General features: G+C 37.1%; 1 protein-coding gene across 7 annotated transcripts in view; it reads right to left on the bottom strand.

Annotated features, from left to right (window-relative positions):
* LOC105381835 (zwei Ig domain protein zig-8) overlaps positions 1-19,419 on the bottom strand; it is a 247,608-nt gene extending 228,189 nt beyond the window's left edge. For all 7 annotated transcript variants that reach the window (XM_048633322.1, XM_048633319.1, XM_048633320.1 and 4 more), the window contains exon 1: positions 19,304-19,419. The gene's annotated coding sequence lies outside the window, so the exon portion shown is untranslated. The remainder of the gene's footprint in view (positions 1-19,303) is intronic.
* Positions 19,420-20,077: the final 658 nt, after the last annotated feature.

Here is a 20,077-nt window from a genome sequence, read left to right as displayed (position 1 = left end):
TAAGTTTGTATATTTCCTTTAAAAATATTCTACAAACCATCCTCATAGAAAGCAACCAATACACATTCAAACTGAATAAATATGTATATTTATGACCACCTCCCAACGGAATAGAACTTTGCACTGGTCGCTATAAACAAAACACTACGAGTGCGGGGCCCTCACAGTGGACCAGGGGGTCACTCTATACTGACGAAAAACGAACTAACAAGAGCTGTTATGCAATGGGCACGTTTAATTCTAAGAAATAGAGTCGTGGCTCACGCAGCAGCGCTTATAAACTTAGTTTTCGTCAGTATAGAGTAACCTCCCAGAGCCCCAACGTCGCCGCCGTCGATACCCACTTGTGAACAACTTGCGAGAGAGATTTATGTGAACTGAGCATCGGGGAACCTTCCACCGTATTGTCGAGGTCTACTGCTGGTGAAATGTACAGTGTTCCATGTGTAGAGAGGTACGCGGGGATATGTAGAGTTTGTAGAGCTAGTACAGTAATAAGAGTAACACCTCCGTGTTGAGAAAATGCAGATTATTGGCTGAGTATTCGTATAGTTACCGAATAAAATAAAATAAGTAATAATGTCAAGTAACGCATAGTGGCACGCCTCACGAGTCAAGACACTGCATGAACCTCAGTTGATCACAGTTTATTCAGAAAACAAACGAAGACAATGAAGACCTACACAGATATAACAGGGCCTAGGCCGTTTGACGTCAGCTCCGGAAATGAGTGTTCTTTCACCAAACTTGGACAATTTAAAAAGAAAAGTCTATTCTCCGAGACCTCTCCAATTCGGAGTTTTATCTCCAAGTCGATCATCCAGTTCGCTCGGCTGCAAACGTCTGGTTTTTGTTCAAACATTTAGATCTACAGATTTCAGGACAGACGCAGACAATTCTTTTAGTGATCCATAGTTTTCAAGATGTTGCGTAAAAATGTTATGATAAAATGTGCAATCCCGCATTCTAAAGTAACTTTATGATTCGCAAAAGCTGCTCTTACCATTAAACTTTCTAACAAAGTTTATAACAAGCAGTAATTATTTTTGCGAGTCTCCAATTAAACTAACTTCTATCTACTAGGTAGGTATATCTAAAAAAAGGCATTGTAAACAACTTAGTTCATTTGGATTTCAAACTACTGTATACTAAGATATAAACAGGATACAAATGACGAAGATTGATCGTTAAAACAAGGAACCCAAAAGAAAAAATATTTCACGTCTGAAAATCTAATAGACCCACCCTTACTGATTGCGTGCGGCCGCTACAAAGAATTTATCTATTTCTGGAGGCCATTGCCGTTGGTGTGCGGACCACGTACAGCTGAAAACACTTGAGACCAAATACGAGTGAATACAAAACAAGCAGTTAGCCTTTGTGGAACAAAACCCGACCCTCTGCCCCACGCAACAGGACCCACCGAAACAGACGAATCATTAACGTAAAGACAATTTAAAACTACACCACAATCAGTTTTGGTGAAATTTGCGCAAATTGCGTTGAGTTGCGAGAAATAAAATTTTATTTCATAAATTATTTTACCTATTTAGTTTTATAATTTAAACGTGAATTGGATTTCATGACCTCTCGCCTTTCAAATATAAAATTACATTATTAACTGTAAGTATACAAATACCTACGAAAATATTTTAATTTATAAATTCCACTGACATTCAGCACCTCAAATCTGTAATTTTCGCAACCCGAAATCAAACTAAAAGGTCTATTTAAAGCCGACTCATACAGTTGTGCAAACTAGCGCACAACAATGGTCCGAAATCTTAAATACGTTGTTAACCGTAAAGAGGCTCCCGGGACGAGTCGAAGCGTTCGGAATTTGAAAAGCGAATGTTGACTCAGTAACGGCTCACAGAGCGGCGGCGGCGGCGGCGGCGGCGCCGGAACCGCCGCTCCCACAGGATATGAACATTTGCAAAAGCCGGAATACATATTGTTAGACCACTTGAAAAATTCAGCTGATTCCCAGCTGGATGCGATGAATCTACTTACTTTTTAACCGATTCACCAAATGAACGGTAACGTGATAAAGAAGTCACATCCGGTTTTCGAAATACATACCTATACAGGTTAGGGCATAAAAATTAGAATACCTAACCTTAGGTAATCAGGTGTTGTTGAGTACCGGGCCAAGAGTTGAGGTTTAAGTCTATACCTTGTCTATATACCTATGTAAATGCATGTCTGTAACGTACAGATGCACATCACAGTCTATAACAATAAGAATTGAAAGCCAATTCATTCAGAGGGCTGAAAGATAAAACCGAGAACGCAAGTTCCATTCTTCTCGTGTCGTCACCTGGCGCGCGCGGCACGGCAAGCATCTGCCTCGCTCCTCGCCCGACACTGACAGTCGTGGCAGAGATCACGCGTCGCCCCGTGATGAATGGCGGCCCGGATCCGTCCCGGCGCGGCGCCATTCCGGGTTCACCACGCACGTGTGTTTATTTTAGTTGCGCCTGCTTTAATATTTCATTAGTTTACACCAGAGTGTAAGTAAAGTTCTTGTTTACATTTCGTACGCACTCTATAAAACTTATCCAGTTCATGGCAGGCGTAAGTTACAAGCAGCCCTACCCTCATGCCGCGTCACTTTACGCGGGTCGGCACGTAAAACGGCGATATTAAAAAAACCAAACGTAGTTTTCGCAACCCGAGCGCAGATTACAGCGCGTGCGAGTCTGTGGCGCGGCTCAGCGAAAATAAAAGAGTTTGTTTATGAGTAACCGCGAGCCTTTGTGCTTTACTGCCAGCCTTTACGACTGCACCGTAATAGCCGACCACTTTAAACAGGGTTTATGAACCGCACACAGCGCTGCTGATTAAACCGACTAATAAAATAATGGTCAAGTACCCGCTACCTGCCGCGTGGTACCTACTCCCGGTATAACCTCTGCCCTAGGTCATACCGCGGCTGGTGTAGTCGGCCGCGTAAACTGTGCCTGGGCGGCTGAAAACTGCTAACTGAAGTTTAAATTTGATAGCATTCAGTTGGCTGTTTTAAACGAAACGGTTTTTATTTGTATTTACTCGCTGGCGGAATAAATAAAGTATTTTACACCGAGTAAAATCCGAATACCAATAAGTGTTTAAATATACGATCGCTTCTCAGAAACAGAGGGGAATTTCATAGTCTGAGTCTCGTCAAAGTTATCTAGCATCTAGTTCTAGACGAGGCAGGTCTTTGTGACGGAACTCGTTCAGTGGAGCCGGCTCTAGCGCTGCGAGTGAACTACACTCTGCCAGTGAGTGCGGAGTTGCGTACAGTTATTGAACTATTCCTTAAGCACCGAGTCGAGTGCATCCGACAACTTATTGGAAATTTAATAGATAGCTACCTCTAATGCTTTAGAAGGTGTACCCAAGTTTTCACCTTTATCGCTCATTATCATTGTTCAGTTTAACATTTCAGGCATTCTTATCTTCTATTAAATACAACTCCAAATAAAACTTTCGCTTAATTTGTATATTGTGCTCACACAGTTCCACGCGCTCCTTTGAAACTCGCAGGTACAGATTCAAAGTACAGGAGCGGGTAAGTATTTCGAGGAAACTGTACAAATATTCACACATACACACACACACACTGGCAACACCGAGGCTCGTACCGTCAGCAGAATATATTATTATATTATAACTCTGAAAGAGGAAGTTGTTATAACTTTAATGTGTTTTATCAGTGACTATTGAAATGCAAATTTTTGTTCGATTGTTTGTTGTTCAATTTGTAATTTTTATTCAGGCATAAAATCGGACAATCTCAAATGGTATACTTATACATAGGCTGAATAGTCATAAAACGAATTATTCATCTCTGATTATAATAAATTTAACAGTACGCGACCTATAATTAAATATATTGTGAGAAACATTAAACAGCTGTTTAATTATGATTGATAGCGGCTTGTAACATATTTGTTATTGTTTGAAAAGTGACTAGATCCAGGGTATCTTTAGTATCAATATTTTATGAAAACTCTTTCAGCCGTTCAATAGCTTTTTTGCTTTATTACAAAAATACGTTTATTGGTGCAAACGGTACCCACATCTGGATAAGTTGTGAAATATATTCGGTGCCGGAAAACTTGGTACGAATATGTTTTAATATTATGCAACAATGAGTTTGTTTCGCATTACAACATTTCTTACAAAGTTTACACTTTCTTTCAAGTTCCTTATTTCGCAGCATAAAAATTCCATTGGTAACTTTTCGTCTTCACAGTAACTTATAACAACGGTACCTACAGTGGAAAATACTTATACGACTTTCGACGAATTCAATAACAGATTAAATTTAAATTTTTGATATCTGTGAGACTAACATTGTACCTACATACCTTTGTATCCACGTGGTTTCTTTATTGGTTATCTATTCATGATAAAGTTAAGTATAACAAATTCACCTAAGAATGTACCTACAACTAACAAAAATCTTTTTATATTTTCATTGTATCCATTTCGTATCACTAATTTGTATTTCATAATTAGTAAATAAAACTTTTTTTCAAATACAAGTCATAAGTAAACTGTTATCTAAAAATCTGTTGCTGAAAGCAAAGAACAATTAAGTTACTAATAAGTATTTAAGGATTATTAGGATGTTGATGGCTTAATATAACTTAAGCACATCTAGCCCTATCCAGCCCTACCGTTTGCACAAACACTTTGTTCTATTAGATTGAATGCTGGAACGACCCACAACCTACTCCTTGAGAGAAGCAGATAGAACTAACGAAGTTTAACTTATTATAGCTAATTGTGGCGAGAACTTTCTAGAACAGGGAAGATGGCAGAACGGTGCATCGACTAGTACACTGATGATAGCGCCAACACGGTCCGGGCTTCGAGCCCGGGCTGGGACTGATATTGGTTCTGTGCGGACGAAAAATGTTAACAGGTCCAGCCCCTGCTATTGAGAGTAACATAACTCAGGTGAATATTCGATGCGGCAATGTTCTCCTGTGTACACAAAAGTCCACCCTACACTTTTACAGATCGTGATTCGTGATATAGCGTTAAAGTTGCTAAAATTGAATTATTAAATACTGTTGAATTATTCAGAGATTCTTCTTATAAACCCCAGTTTCATTGTACACACTCAGTAAGTAAGTGTGCAGTGAGTAAGTACTTTAATTTTAATACACTATCTAAAGTACATTTACTCTAATAGATAAATGTTTGGTTTATTGGTATAGAACTACTGAGTACATTTTGAATTTATTTATTTATTTATTTATTGGCATCACACAACAGGTACATTACACAACATGCAATAAAAATATATAAGTTCAAGCTTAAAACTAGTAATGCACCCTAATGGTGTGTTGACAGCATGCTAAGTTTCTTTAAAAAAAGTGAACGAATGACTTAAAACTAGTTACAAATTAAACACATAAAAGAATACATGCTATGGTTGAAACACTGATCGAAAATGGCAAAATCAAATAGGTAACATCTAATCTAAGTAAAATCCAAGATGTTGCATTTTATTAATTGCGATCTGAAAACGCCGAGACTTACAAATATATCAATGAATAGGGCTTGACTTCTGATAATTTCTACCGAATACAGCCTACAATGCTACTCTAAATGGTAGATGCTTCATAACACTACATAATACACTGCTATCTAGCATGGCCACTGAATAGTGAATAAACTTCACAGAAATATCCACATAGCCGGGCCTGTCCGAACACACCCATCAACTGTGATTTCTCAACATAAACATGTCATGTTTTTTTCAGTTTTTTTTTTCAGCTGGCTGGTGCATGTCGCTCCTTGGCCGGGTCATAACGAGCGCCATACGTCACGCTGACGGACGGGCGCGAGCTGTGATTAATATAACGCGGGAACTAAAACATGCAGCGGGCTCTTCCTAAACAGTCATGTGATTAATCACTCATTTTCGTTTAAAGAAGTAAAGTTTTGCAGCAATATTGAAGCTAAAATTTTATTTTGTTAACAATTGTATGCATAACTTTCAGACGTTGTATTTTATTGTCGATTAAAAACCTTATAATATGTAATATCCACATTTGCATTCAGGTAGAAAATAAACTTTAACCTAATTAATTTATGAAAGCGATTGATGGTTCCGATTTATTGCCAATAACGTTAATTAATTCAGGATAAATAGTTGCATCCTACACTCCATTACATTTAAAAATTAATTGAGCTATGTATTTAAGATTCACACTCATAAATGGGGTGTTCAGTTCAGGCAGAGCCCGCGAAGGGCACTCCTGAGAAGGCCCGAAATACAAGCACTTATCTGTGAGCGGTCACACCTCGCACACGCCGAATAGTGATGGGGTATTTACATCGATATCGATAAACTCATGCGCGCTTTAAAAAAAGAAACAAGTGACCAATAACCTTCTTGTGGTTTGTGATAAATCAAATTGTGCCCAAAATAATTTGATCTATCCACGTAACTGTAATTCTCATCTTTATTCAATATGCCTTTGTATAAAGCCAATACAGCAACTACAAATTTAATTTATTTTGCACTGCACAGCATGCCTGTTACTATATTCTACAAAACAATATGTTCCTTTGTTTACATCATATTTACTTCTTTGACGAAGAGGGCTCCAAGGACTTTCTTTTTCTAAGAGATTATAAAAATATTATCGATATATTTCCCAGCTTGCCGGCCTCATCCTCACTGTGGTTGCGCGCGCGCACTAATTACTCTATAAATAGCGGCGCAGTGTGATTAACTTCCCAGATGCGGCGCTGGCTTGTTTAAAGCCGCACTAACTAAGTGCGCTTTGTACTAATATCTGAGGCGTGAATCATGGCGGCTATTTCGGTCGCGCTCATTATCATTATCTGCTTTTTACAAGACGCGCCTCGACTCTTCGCGCGTCGCTGCGAGTGAGTGGAGGGAACGACACGATAATTACACTTATCGATAGAATAATCATTACTAGATAATCCTTTCAAACTCTATAATTGTTTAAGACATGGAGTGGAGGGTTCATAATTTAATCGCAGTGTCGAATAAGTTCTCAAATGAAGCTTTTGTTAATAAGTTTTTGAGAGTAGGTAGGTACTAAGAGTTAGGATTTGTGATGATTCTGATGAGTGCGTTATTGTAAAAGTCGACCATCATTAAATCAAAATATTTAAATGAGAATTATAAATTGGTGCTGAAATTAGTGACATGTTAAAAATTATATGTACCCAAGTAACATTTTTGGTTTTAAAAAGGTTTTGAAAAGGTTCTAGAACCTTTGTATGGAAATCAACTCGTGAGACTTAGAAGGCTCGATAACCTTATATTAACCTCCTGCGTGCAAAAAGGGCCCACATTTTAGAACCTTTCTGAGAGCTACAGCAAAACCTATAGCTCAAACCCAGAACCTTTTGAACAACTTACACAGAACCTAAATAAAACCTTCACAACCTTAATTTAACGTTAACATAACCTTGAAAGACAGCTTTTAAGTTCTAAATTAGTCCTGGATGTAACTCTTTTATAACTTGAAACATATTTGATGGATATTTGTAATGCCTTCCCAGGACTCTCGGGTCTTAAAATGTTTCTGTGTAAGATTTTATAATAATTATAATAAATGGCGCCATTACCTGACACTTTCCAAGACTCAAAATGGCTAACTTGTAAGTGTTGTATTAATACAAAATATAGTAAGTAGTTAGGCTGAAGTCGGGAAATATGAAAACCTTGTGCGACTAGCACTTTATTGTGATACTTTCGGATAATAGTTCTGTATAAGTGAAAAAAGTATCTCACCCTATACATACACGAAAGGTCACACAAAACAAGTATAGCATGATTAGAGCAAACAATGTTTACGGCGAACGGCACTGTGCGTATTTAATGCCAAAACTTATTAATAAAATGGACCAAAATATTAGAAACCTAATCACACCGAAAAATATCAAGCACAAAATAAAATCATACTATATATCATTACTTTAACTTAACACTGTTCGAATATGCACCAACTGTCTTGTATGTTTGGCTGATGGTTTATTATTAAACTACCCGCTATTTTACTTATTTAATTAACGTGTAATATTGAATAAGTTTGTGTATTGTATAAAATATAAATAAGTATAATTAGTTATTAAGTACCTAATCACGTAGAATGATTCATCACGGACAAATCTCTGTGATTTTTGTGATGCAATGATATAAGTAATCAATAATTCTGTAAAATATTTTGATAAATAAATAATAAAAATAAATAAAGTGACGGGCCTTTTGTAAATGATAAATTTGAAGATATTTTAATTAAAATAAATAGATAAAATTTTATGTTTGGTGTAAATTTATATTAGAAATAAAAGTACTGTCTATATAAAAAAACATATATTTGGAATAGTATAGGAAACGCTACTGAATTTTCCCTTATTAATTAAAATGTATCTTTTTGGTAAGGTTTTTTTTTATTTCAGTGAAAAAATATGGCGGCCGTTAGGAAATTACTAAAAAGCATTAAACATATTTTGAGGATGCCTCTAAAGCTTTAAAATATTCTTGTAGGACTTAAATCATGCCTTTAGCTCATAGCCAGTGCTTAATGCTTTTGGTTTTCACCAAGTAGTCCTAATTTGTTTGCCTAGACAACTCTTATCAACCTAAAGGTTTAAGATAGGTTTTAAAAAATACTTATAAGTAATTTAAATATTCCATAACTTTATGGTTGTATCAAGGTTAAAAATTTAACCTTAAGCTCTCACTTTAGCATTAATGCTAGCTTTTCTAGAAGTAAATCAGGAGTCTACGACAACTATAAGATCCTAGAACTATATGCTCCTGAAATACATGTTAAAATAACGTTAATATAAACTCTTATCAGCAGCTACAAGGTTGTATTAATAAACAATTAGTTTTAGGACTTAGTAATCATTCTCAAGTACTCAATATGACCAGATAGCAAAGCATTAACCTTTTCACAACCCTTATAAAACCTAAAGGCATTTCTTACAACCTAAGCTCGAATGAAATGTTACTTGGGTAGGTAGGTATATTAAAATACAAAAAGGGTAAAATCATTATTACGACGCCATTTAAAAAGTTTGATTGGTTGTAACATTGCAAATGTTGCAATTTGATGGAAACGCGATAATATTCGCCCAGCTTTATGACGCACTACTAAAACGTCGGGTTAATTCCCAAAAACTAGATACAACAGCAGTTAACCGAACATACCAGCTCCGAAGTGATTCCACAACTAGCGTCGTAAAGTGTCGTACTGTCGCAAACGCTACACTGTTCAGGGGGCTACTCTATACTGTCGAAAAACGAGCGAATGAGAGCTGTCGTGTAATCGGCACGTTTAAGGCTCGCGCTCGAAACTTAGTTTTTAGTCATATATAGTACCCCCAACGCTGCATAAAAATATAATATAATATAAAAAAATATCGCTTATACCCTTTTAACTTTCAATTCAACCATCAATATTTATATATAGCTACGAATACTAGGTATATCTAGTTCCAAGAGATAAATCTGTAGATATAATACTATTCTGGTCCCTTCTCTAGAGATCATCATCATCATCATCAGCCAATAATCATCCACTGCTGGACATAGGCCTCTCTCAAGGACTGCCACAACACTCGGTCCTCGGCCTTCCTCATCCAACCACTACCGGCTACCGGCCTAAGGTCGTCAGTCCAGCGGGCAGGAGGGCGTCCCACGCTGCGTTTGTCTGTTCGTGGTCTCCACTCGAGAACTCGTCTACCCCAATGGTTTTCGGTTCTTCGGCAGATATGACCAGCCCTCTGCCACTTCAGCATGCATATTTTGACAGCTATGTCGGTAACCTTAGTCCTCTGACCTCTGATTTCTAGAGATACATAACAATAATCAATAGTCAATTATTAAATGTAACACTTCAAGTCGTTCGTCCGTAGCCGTATTTAGAACGTTCTGAAATAGTGTATGCTCAGCATACTACGCTGAAGAAAATAGCACCTTATTGCACAACACTGTTGTTGCTGTAGCAGCGACGTCTTATCCGTGAGAACACTTGCTTCTTTGTTCTAGAACAGCGTCGGAAAGTTCTAGAAACATAACGCTATGCAGCGGCGGCGGCGGCGGCGGCGGCGGGAGGCTACAAAGAAACGCGTAATTCACCGGTTTTCTCCGCGCCCTGCCGAGAACTAGTTCATCTACTTAGCTAAACCACCTATTTGCTCTCAACCTCTCCAGTCTAGATCTAGGCATCAGCAGATCTAGGTACACTAGAGCAGATCTAGGTTAACTGCCGGAGAGGACGCGTGCGTGCTGAATACGTGAAAACTTCAAACTTGCGTTTTATTGCGTTAACGGGACCCTCCGTGAAAGGGTTTAAGTAAATTTGAAAAGGACACCTTTTTGTTATGTATAGCCATTACTATATGAATACGAGTGTTTTAACATGTAAAGCATAAACGTAAAGTATTCATGAGAGATGTGAATAGTTGAATACATATCGCAGCCACAACGTGCTCATGCATTACTAGTTAAATTCATTTTGTGGCAAGTCAATCACCGGGTGGAATTTAAAGTGAGAACACAAAAATTGTAATTCATATTTAAATGGAAACCAGAAAATTTACCTCATTTGGCCATACATAAAAATTGTATACGTACGTAGTTTTAAAAGTGAAAATCTAAATTTTCTTATCTTAGGTGTGTGTGCGTGTGTGCGTTTAACTACTAGTTTCATTATAAAACACAGAGCCCCTAGCGATAGCGGTGTGTGCGGCCCTGGTACAAGTACATCTGTGAACAAGAGCCCATCAGTCTCAGCCGGGACTCCGTGACAGACAAACCGACATACAATATTCATTAGATTCGACGGAACCCTGATTTATTACAGCCAGAAACAAAAGGACCAGTCTCAGAGGATCTGTGACTTTGTTGTGAGACTTGCGAGTTAGACACATGCAGATATTAATCACGACTCTCGCAAGTATATTATACTAATGATTTAAAGAGAAAAGTTTATAAATTATGAGTTAAATAATTGAATACTGGAGAGTACTTGGAGTGAGTGCTCGTCACGCAAACACCCTGCGGATTCCAATCAGAGTTGGAAAGTTTCACAAAGTGACAGAACTCAAATACTTCATCTCTTCATAACAGAGCGAGCGAGCTCGGCCGCGAAGCTCGCGCGGATAAATTAATGTCGGCTAATAACTACCGCAGAGATACATCGCAAATTATTCAAATGCACCAATAAGACGGCGAGCTGGTATGTACTTGCACTCAAAGGAATAGAAAGTATAACACAATGATGGTTGTAAACGAAATATTCTCTGAACATAGTATTCGCTGAACGCTCGATGACGTGCGACGTAAATGTTCACGTACATGCTTCCTTTGCCGGTTTTTAGGTCATTTGGAAAACTGTTTAAGTTTCTTTACCTTTTTCTTTTTCAATAAAGACCGAGGGACTGTAGAAAATATTTCAGTGCGGGCAGATGAATCTTTTCACAAGAATTTCCCTCGTTGATAGAGAGCATATTTCCCTGAAGTATCGCAATATCATATAGCAGAACATCAGCAACGTAAATTCTTCTTAAACAACTTCAAAAACAAACGCTTCATAAGCTTTAATATATATAATATGTACAGTTAAGGGTAAAATTACTTATCTTCCGCATTAAATATGACGCAGGATGACCGAGGCCTTTGCTAAATAATACATAAACAATCCGGACACAGTGAGTCAGCGTCTTCCTCTCCCCCAACTTGTCTGTGGTCACTGAATGCAGCACTCTGATTGGCTCGTTCTACTAAGTAAGTTATACTCATAACAGGTACCTACTGTATAAACTTTGAGAACATCTTAGTTGATGGAAAATATAAATTGGCTTGATGGCATTTTATGAACTTAGTGATTTTTTATCGAGTAGGTCTAACAGAAAGGACAAAAAAACCCTCTTGTGTAAGCTGCGCCTATAAATTACTCACCTAAATAATCATCTCTCTTACTATAAAAGAAAATAAACTAGCCAGTAACGAATAGTCCAGATATACCCCTCTCTAGAGGGATGGGACGGGAGGGGAGGGCAATCATTCCGATATTGAAATACCATCGCATCTGCTCAGTACAATACAGTAAGATATGAGCGCGGGCACTTCGCCGGCGATTACACCGAAACAATACAGGATTATCCTTTTTGCTAACGGTCCAACGGTCTAGGTTTTTCTCATTTTCTGCGTGTATTTGGTTATTAATATTTACTGAGATAATTTGTGTGACTGGTTTTGAGTTTGGTCTTATTATATTATGTATGATGGGGTGTTACGGCCCCTACCCTAAGGTTGTAAAATATGCAATATAATGTTTAGTATACGTAATTTTAACTTAACTCTTAGAGCTTTATATTCATATGTTTTTGCAGAAGACGATCTTATATTATGTAAAGACATGTGTAATATAAAAGGTATATATCGTCTCTTATTTCTCACCAAGTCGTTCCAAATACTCGTTAAGAAGTATTAAAAAAGGGCGCGTCTAAGATCGAAATCCATTAGCACATTTGCGAGGTTCCGCAGTACTCACTGTTTTATGTTAAGCTGAGAATATGATGATAATACAGGGTTGAACAGTTATCACCATTTTTATCATGTAGCCACGCATAGGACATAATAGATAAAGAGTCATTTTAAATTTATATATTAAAAAGATAGTGTCTCTCTCCTTATAATAATATAGGTATAGAAGAATTATAACTGATCAAAACATGCGTCTCCTGTCATGTTGCTAGAGGATACTATTTATCAAGATATTTTCTATGAAAACCTTTAAACGCTAGTACCTAAGTTCAGCGAACCCCAAAATAGGTGTACCAAACCCTATCTTTTATTATTATTAGAAACTGACGTATTCTCAACCCGTTTACAGAGGTACCCTAAAAAGTTGAAGGCAATTTGGAAAAGATTATCGCTCCGTTACACGTAGCGTTGCGTGATGAAACGTGTTCCCGCGCGCCGCGTAACATGGCGCGCTACACACTACGTCCACGAAACATACCCTGTTTGTTAAACTATCAACACCCTGTATCGACGTTACAGTAGCTTTTATCTGAATTATTTAAAAATAAGAAAATAGCAAATCGTTTAAGTAGCAAACTTTACTTTTATTAAATAACTTTGTTACAAATCTTTAACAAGGCGAGTACCTAGTAGGTACTTTAAATGCTAGGTTGTATAAACTGTTCGCATAAAATATGTAGTTATGTATACCACATACTTAACAGTTAAGAGAAAACTTTCTGTACGCTTCTTTAAAAACTAAATTTATCAAGAGCCTGAATATGACTACGATAATAAAGGGAATCCCCCATAAAAACTAATGGCTCGAGACAAAGTAGATAATCTAATATAAAAGGCAGAATAAAGAATTTGGGCAAAAAGGTCCAGAAGCAAATGCATTATTCTTTCTCGAATCACTTACAAAGAGGATGTAATGAGATTAAGTATCAGTTTCAAATCTGAAAGGACTGAAAGCTGTAATACTTCATAGGACACATTCAAGTAAATTCCCCGCATAAATTATGAAACCATGATATTATTTATTTATTTATTTAATCCTTTATTGCACAAAATATAAAAATAAGTGTACAAAGGGTGGACTTAATGCTACAAGCTTAATGATATTCGTATTAGGTAGATTTTGATAACATTTATCAAAATACATGCACCAAATACGGCCTATCACTATATTTGTTTTATTCACTTCTGCACCAACCGAGCCTTCAAAACAAGTGCGAATCATGCACAGAAGTAATTAAATGAGACGCATTAAAAATGAACACTTTATGTTTGAGTTAGGAACAGGAGTCAGTGGTCTGACAACATTGTATTACTCTCGTCTGGTTGGCGGCGGGCGCGGCCGCTGTCTGCATCCTTCATGGTCCGCCGGTACGGAGTATAATACCATCTGGCTTAATTATCATTATGAAAACATCTAAATAGGTACTTATACAAACCAACAGTAGAAAAGGAGGGGTTCGTCACATCATGTAGAAGAAGTAGTGTTAATTTTATGTGTAAGCCACACTAAAAGTACTATTTTATATTTTGAGACCTACAATATTTTTTCACACCGCAAACTCGTGCCAATTTGGTTTAATAAACGTATAAAAACTGCAAACGGTTAACTTTGCAAAGGTTCTAAGTAGGCCATTACAACCACTTTAGTAACAGTCAATGGTTGTTAAAATGAATTATATAATTAACTGAACGTAGCCGTTACGATATGACCTGGCAGTTATGAATAATTTGCTTATTCGACTTCTGTTTTGTGCTGTAACTGAAATGGCTTGCACCTGTCACATTGCTTAGCTTACTGCATACATACTGCCTTTTGATAACTACCTGTGTCCCGCGAGTTTCACTTTGCCTGAAAAGGTTCATCCGTGAAGGAATCCCAACTTATTCAAAACCAAAATGAACTCAGCTTTTATAGAGTTTTAGCGAGATTAACGTAAATTGCTATTGCAATTGCATTTTGTATTTTTTATGTAAAGAAAAAAAATACACTATTTTTCGGATAATTAAACTTATCTGTTACCCCTCGACTCGCAGTAGCATTTATATTTCCCGCAGGTGGACAAGTATCTGTATATTTTATCTGTCATATTTTATTAGCTAAACAAGTATCTAGTAAGTACATAATAAATAATTTACAACATTAGCAGTGTAGGTACCAGGAGCGCACACTTGCACAGAGCTCTCCGCTCGCGACACTGGCCGACCCACACACGTGTCCGCTTCACTTATAAACAATATATATTCACCGTCGACAAGCCCACCGATCGTTTTGCATAAAACTCTCCAAGTAAAATACCGCTGTGCATTCATTGAATACTCCGTACTATGCGAACCGGATTAAAATAATATTTTATGAAGGGCGGCAGGAAATGAAATCCGTCCGGTTGTTATAGTCGCGGCGCTTCGGGCCAGGGCCGGACCTAGGAACAGAGCCGGACCCACCTTCGTGAATTGTATATGTAATTAAATAAATATATTTTAATATAAAAATATACCCATAAATACTAGGTATCCTTATACATAATATGTAATAATAATGATCGTAAGTATTTTGCTCCACACAAATGTTCCAAACCACGTAATGCCAACGTAATGATGAATACTTTTTTATTAAAAGGATACATTGAGAAGGGAACCTTCCAATAGTCAATTATACAGATCGATTTTGCTTTGAAGTAATGAGATTTTGAAAATATAGCCTCCGTGCGGAATATAAACGAGGCATTTCTGAGAATTCAATAAAAATGTGATAATTCGGAAATCTCTCCGCACGTTGACATTCCCGTTTCAAACAAAAGCTTAGCCGCTTGAAGTTTAATAACTCTGTTTCGTTTTAGCCAACACAAGCGAAGTTTTGAGACAACATATTTCAGCGCACCGCAGCCTACTGAAAGCCGGCTGAAACTTTTAATTGCTGTACCGCGAATGTCAAAAGAAATGATTTAAAGTTGAGCTAACTTTGTAACGGTGGCGGAGGGCGCTTAGCACGTTATTGTAAATAATTTGTTTAATTAAGTGCGGCCCAAAACATTGTATACTTTAAGTAAATCGGGTGTCCTCCAACATTTACTCTTTTAGACACTGATAGAATTAACATTATTACTATGCACTTAAGTTATTTTAAACTAAACTGTAATTTAATGAAAAAATGAAAATTTAATTTAATATATAATTTAATTAATTTAATATATAATTTAATTAAGACTTAAGTAAAAGGCTTTTTTACTGCTTTTTAAGAGAAAAGCTAAGAACTTAGATAAGAATAAAGGGGTAACAAAGCAACATCAAAAGGAATGCTTGTAAATAAATATTAGCTACGAACTGCTACGCCGCCTTGCTACGCCACCCTGCTACGCCGTAGTAATTGCTACGACGCGTAGCACGAAGAAACGCATATGTGATTTCTAGCTAATAACATTGTTTATATCAGTCAAAAATGCATTAGTAAATGTATCAATCTATATTGAAAAATATAATATATTAGTTTACAAATGGAATGATTGTATTCCCTTCAATTCAGCGCCGTACGTGCTCAATACATGTTCGCAACAATAGTATCTGTCCTATTCAATCACTATTTATTCGCACAACATTGGCTCGAACATGTCGCATATCGTGTGTGTGTGTGTGTGTGTGTGTGTATGTGTGCATGTGTGTGTGTGTGTGTGTGTGTGTGTGTGTGTGTGTGTGTGGCAGGTGTGCCGCGGTAATTCGCGCGGTCGGTACATTATTGATGCCCTAGACCGAACGCGTCGCGCTAGGGACTACTTTTATGACTAGGCCTAGACTAGGCCAGTCGGCGAAATGTCCACCAGGCTTAGCGTTGTTCAGTGCAGATTACTGCAGATGTTGTAAAGGAGATTTGTGTAGATTGAATTCTTAGAATATAAATATTCTGCGGTAAAAAGTGCTACAAATTGGTTCACTGACTAAACAGTTGATGGCCCTACGTTCGAATTCCAACTTGGAGAGATATATGTACTGGTTCTCAGGTCTCTCGAAGGTTGAAAATTAACATATCCGTAATAAATTGAAGGGAAAATCATAGCCGGGTGTAAATGCATAATTATAGCAAGTAGGTACATAATATGAAGTAATTTATCAGTGAACGTAAAAAATACCTATACATATATTTGATGAATATTCGCTTTCGCTACAATTATTTTTGATAATAAAACTTTATAACTTGAAGTAAAAAAGTTTAGCAATAAAATTTACTTCAAATTCAGGTCTAAATAAGCCAAGGTTCAGTTCAGGGCGCCATTCCGTTACACGAATGAACCTTTCAGTCTAAACAAGGATTACGAAATTTTGTGTACCATACTTGTAGATGTAACTTTTCCATCGTCAACGATTTCAAAAATGAATGTGTGAATTCCTAAAGAATTTAAAACTTTGTTAATAATTAGAATATTCACCTATATACGTAAATGTGAGACGACACGCCACTGGCATGTGGTTGCTTTAGCAGAATGTGCCCCCGCCGTGCCAGGCCGTGACGCCGACACTCACACTAAACATAAATAAAACTCTTTCCGCTAAAAACCTTCATTCCGACTTTAATTGTCGCCGGAGCACGCGACAGCGCAGCCCCCATGTCTGAAGTAGGCAATTAGACCGATTCACATCGTTAATAGGGACATCAAATTATTATACAAAAATGTAGGTCGCATCTTCAAGTTTTTATTATCTGTTAAATTGTTATTTCTGAAGGTTTTTTTAATGAAAATGCTATGACAAACATTAATCACATAAGTTTATTTGTGAGCAATGTCTTGTTTTGTCAGGAGTCACAACACAGGGATATGTTTCACGACCCCTGCTTGTTTGTAAACGAAACCTCAGGTCGAGTCATGCGTGATTTCTCACTGGAGGAGTAATAAAGGTATGCCTTTGTATATGTAGGTATAAGTTGTTTGTTTTTACTAGTTAACAATAATTCTTCACATAAGTTTCGCCACAACGAGCTCATTGCTACGCCAGAGTTATCTTAAGAAACAAAACATTCTACGAACAGAGTCAAACAAGAGTAATTCTTTTGTACATTACCTATTTCAGTTTACTAATATAGTTGTATCTAACTTGTTACATAGGCACTTGTACAACATTATGTTATTTAACGGCAATGTAAATATGAATGCTGAATTTGACCTCATTGAATACATAACCAGCAGCATCAGATACTTTCAAAGTCCTGTTCAAAATGGAAGTTGAGGCTGATTTACAAACGTTTCCAGGAAAGCCTCAAGTAATTTGCCGGCAATAGAAATTGTTCAGTCTTAATTTTACCAGTTTCAGCCATTCCTGAAATTTATAGACCCATACTAAATTACTCATAGTTCTTGTTTTGGAATTCTGATTGGTCCGACTTAAAATATCTTTGAATGAGTAAGTTAGTTTAAGTTAATAAATTCCGTACTCACTAAAGCCTTTTTATACGTCATTATCTGAACATTTAACAACCAAGTAAAAACTTTGATGTATAAAAAACTAAAACTGGACAAATAATTGTAAAAATTTTACGTCCAATAAACCATATTTCATTTCATTTCATATCTAAGATATTATGTGTACAGTGTTAGTTACCTCACTTAATGTACTCGAATGAAAACTTGAATTGCGTATCAATAGATACCTTAATCTATATTTTATTAGCAGGCTGCCAAAAGACTATTAATTAAATGTTCATTACATGTTAATTATGCCGTCACACTGTAAATCATAGTTTCAGTCCAATTTCATGAACAATTGAACATACATAATTATACCGTTCTATCCTGGCCGTATGAAGTAGCTAGCGATGCCTACGTAGACGTTGGTTTCATAAATATATCCATTTGTAACGCAACTGTAAAATAATAATTACACCTAAGTATTGAGATTTACAACCAGGCAATAAACTTCCAAACCAATACGGATAAACTAAGCTGTTAAATACTCCTAATTATGTGAATATGCTATGTTTTTATAGATATAACCATAGTATATAATACGTCACATCAACGAAGAAAGTGTCTGTGGGAAATATGTTTAAAAGCTCATCTAAAAGCTCCGAATTGCACGTGAAAAGGACGATATTATTGGCTTTCAGGAAACGCTCGAATTAACTTAATTGGGTATGAGCATGTTTAGGAATGGTATAATAAGTACGTAGGTATAAATAATGTATTCAGACCGTATAAATGGTCCGTCTTATCGCTTATAGCGATCTATTCCAGCTGACGTTAGGGGATTTTCAGTTTATTCGTTATTTTTTCTTAGTCTTTGTAAGTTTTAGTAAAATAACATTTCAAGTTGGTAGATCTGTGCAGAAAGGGTACAATGTACCAGTTCCGTGGGTACAATTTGGCATTACGTGATGTGCACACTAGCCCGGGGCCAGCGAACACGTCTCACTCGAGTTGGCACTAGATCTACCTAAAACACAATAACCTAAACATAAGAATCTACCCTTCAGTATTTTCCATTCATCAATGAAACACGATACACGACTTACGAAAGAGAATACTTTAAATCTCATTATACAACAGCCTACATATCGAATATCAAACGGCCGACATCCTCGTTCCCAGCCAGCTTAGCTCCTGAAAAAAATTCCTAAAACGAACTGCCATTGCAGGACCAGCTTACAAACCGACTTCAGGTCATCCAGAGCACGTAGTAGGCACACAGGCTAGCGGAACCACTGAAACACTTGGCAAATTCTCACAGCACAATCACAGATAGAATTAAGAACAGTGGTATGTCACAACATACTTGGGATCACAATTGTTTTTTTTCTCCTGGTTGTGGGTAGTCGAGCGGCGGTGTGCGGGGCGCGTGCAACTCCGTCGGCGCGGCGCGGAGCACTGCCGCCCCCGCCCCGCCCCGCCGCGCCCGCTCGCCCCGCCGCCGCCTTCTACTACAAAATCTCTACTTTACAGTTTACAACTGCAGCTTTTAATCGAACTCCACTTTCAGGTGAACGATTTGGAACGAATTCTAGGTAATGTCAGTGAACGATTAATGTAATTTATTGGGTACTCGATTGGTGAATTTTTAGTAGTGAAATTTTGTAGTTACATGTTTATCCTGAGGGCGAGCTAGGAAACTGAAAGTTCAGAACTCGTAAAAACTAAAGTGAAAACTTGGTTGAAATTCTCTGCGTCGATAAACAGTGCTGAGTCGGCAAATTGTCCGCCACCGGGCCAGCGCCGACTCCGCGTTTTATTTAAACTTTCCTTCACCAATCCGCATAATCCAGTTTTTCAATTTAGCTCTTTACTTAACTTTGTAAATTTGTTTTTTATAACCGTGATTACTCGTAATATTTTATAAATAAATTGTAAACAACATTAGCATGGAATTTATTTATTCTATTCGAGAAAGTTCAAATTTTTTTAATGTTTAACAACCCTTGTTCCATCTTGAAAGATGGAATTGAATAGTATTAGACCGCTATCACACCTGTAAGTGGCATTAAGTTTATGCAAACAAAAAATACTAAAATAAATAATAAATAAATAAGTGATATGATTTGCACTAGGACCT

The sequence above is a fragment of the Plutella xylostella genome, chromosome 5, assembly GCF_932276165.1.
Source record: "Plutella xylostella chromosome 5, ilPluXylo3.1, whole genome shotgun sequence".
Taxonomy (NCBI): Eukaryota; Metazoa; Arthropoda; class Insecta; order Lepidoptera; family Plutellidae; genus Plutella; species Plutella xylostella.
This window is presented reverse-complemented; position numbering and strand designations above follow the sequence as displayed.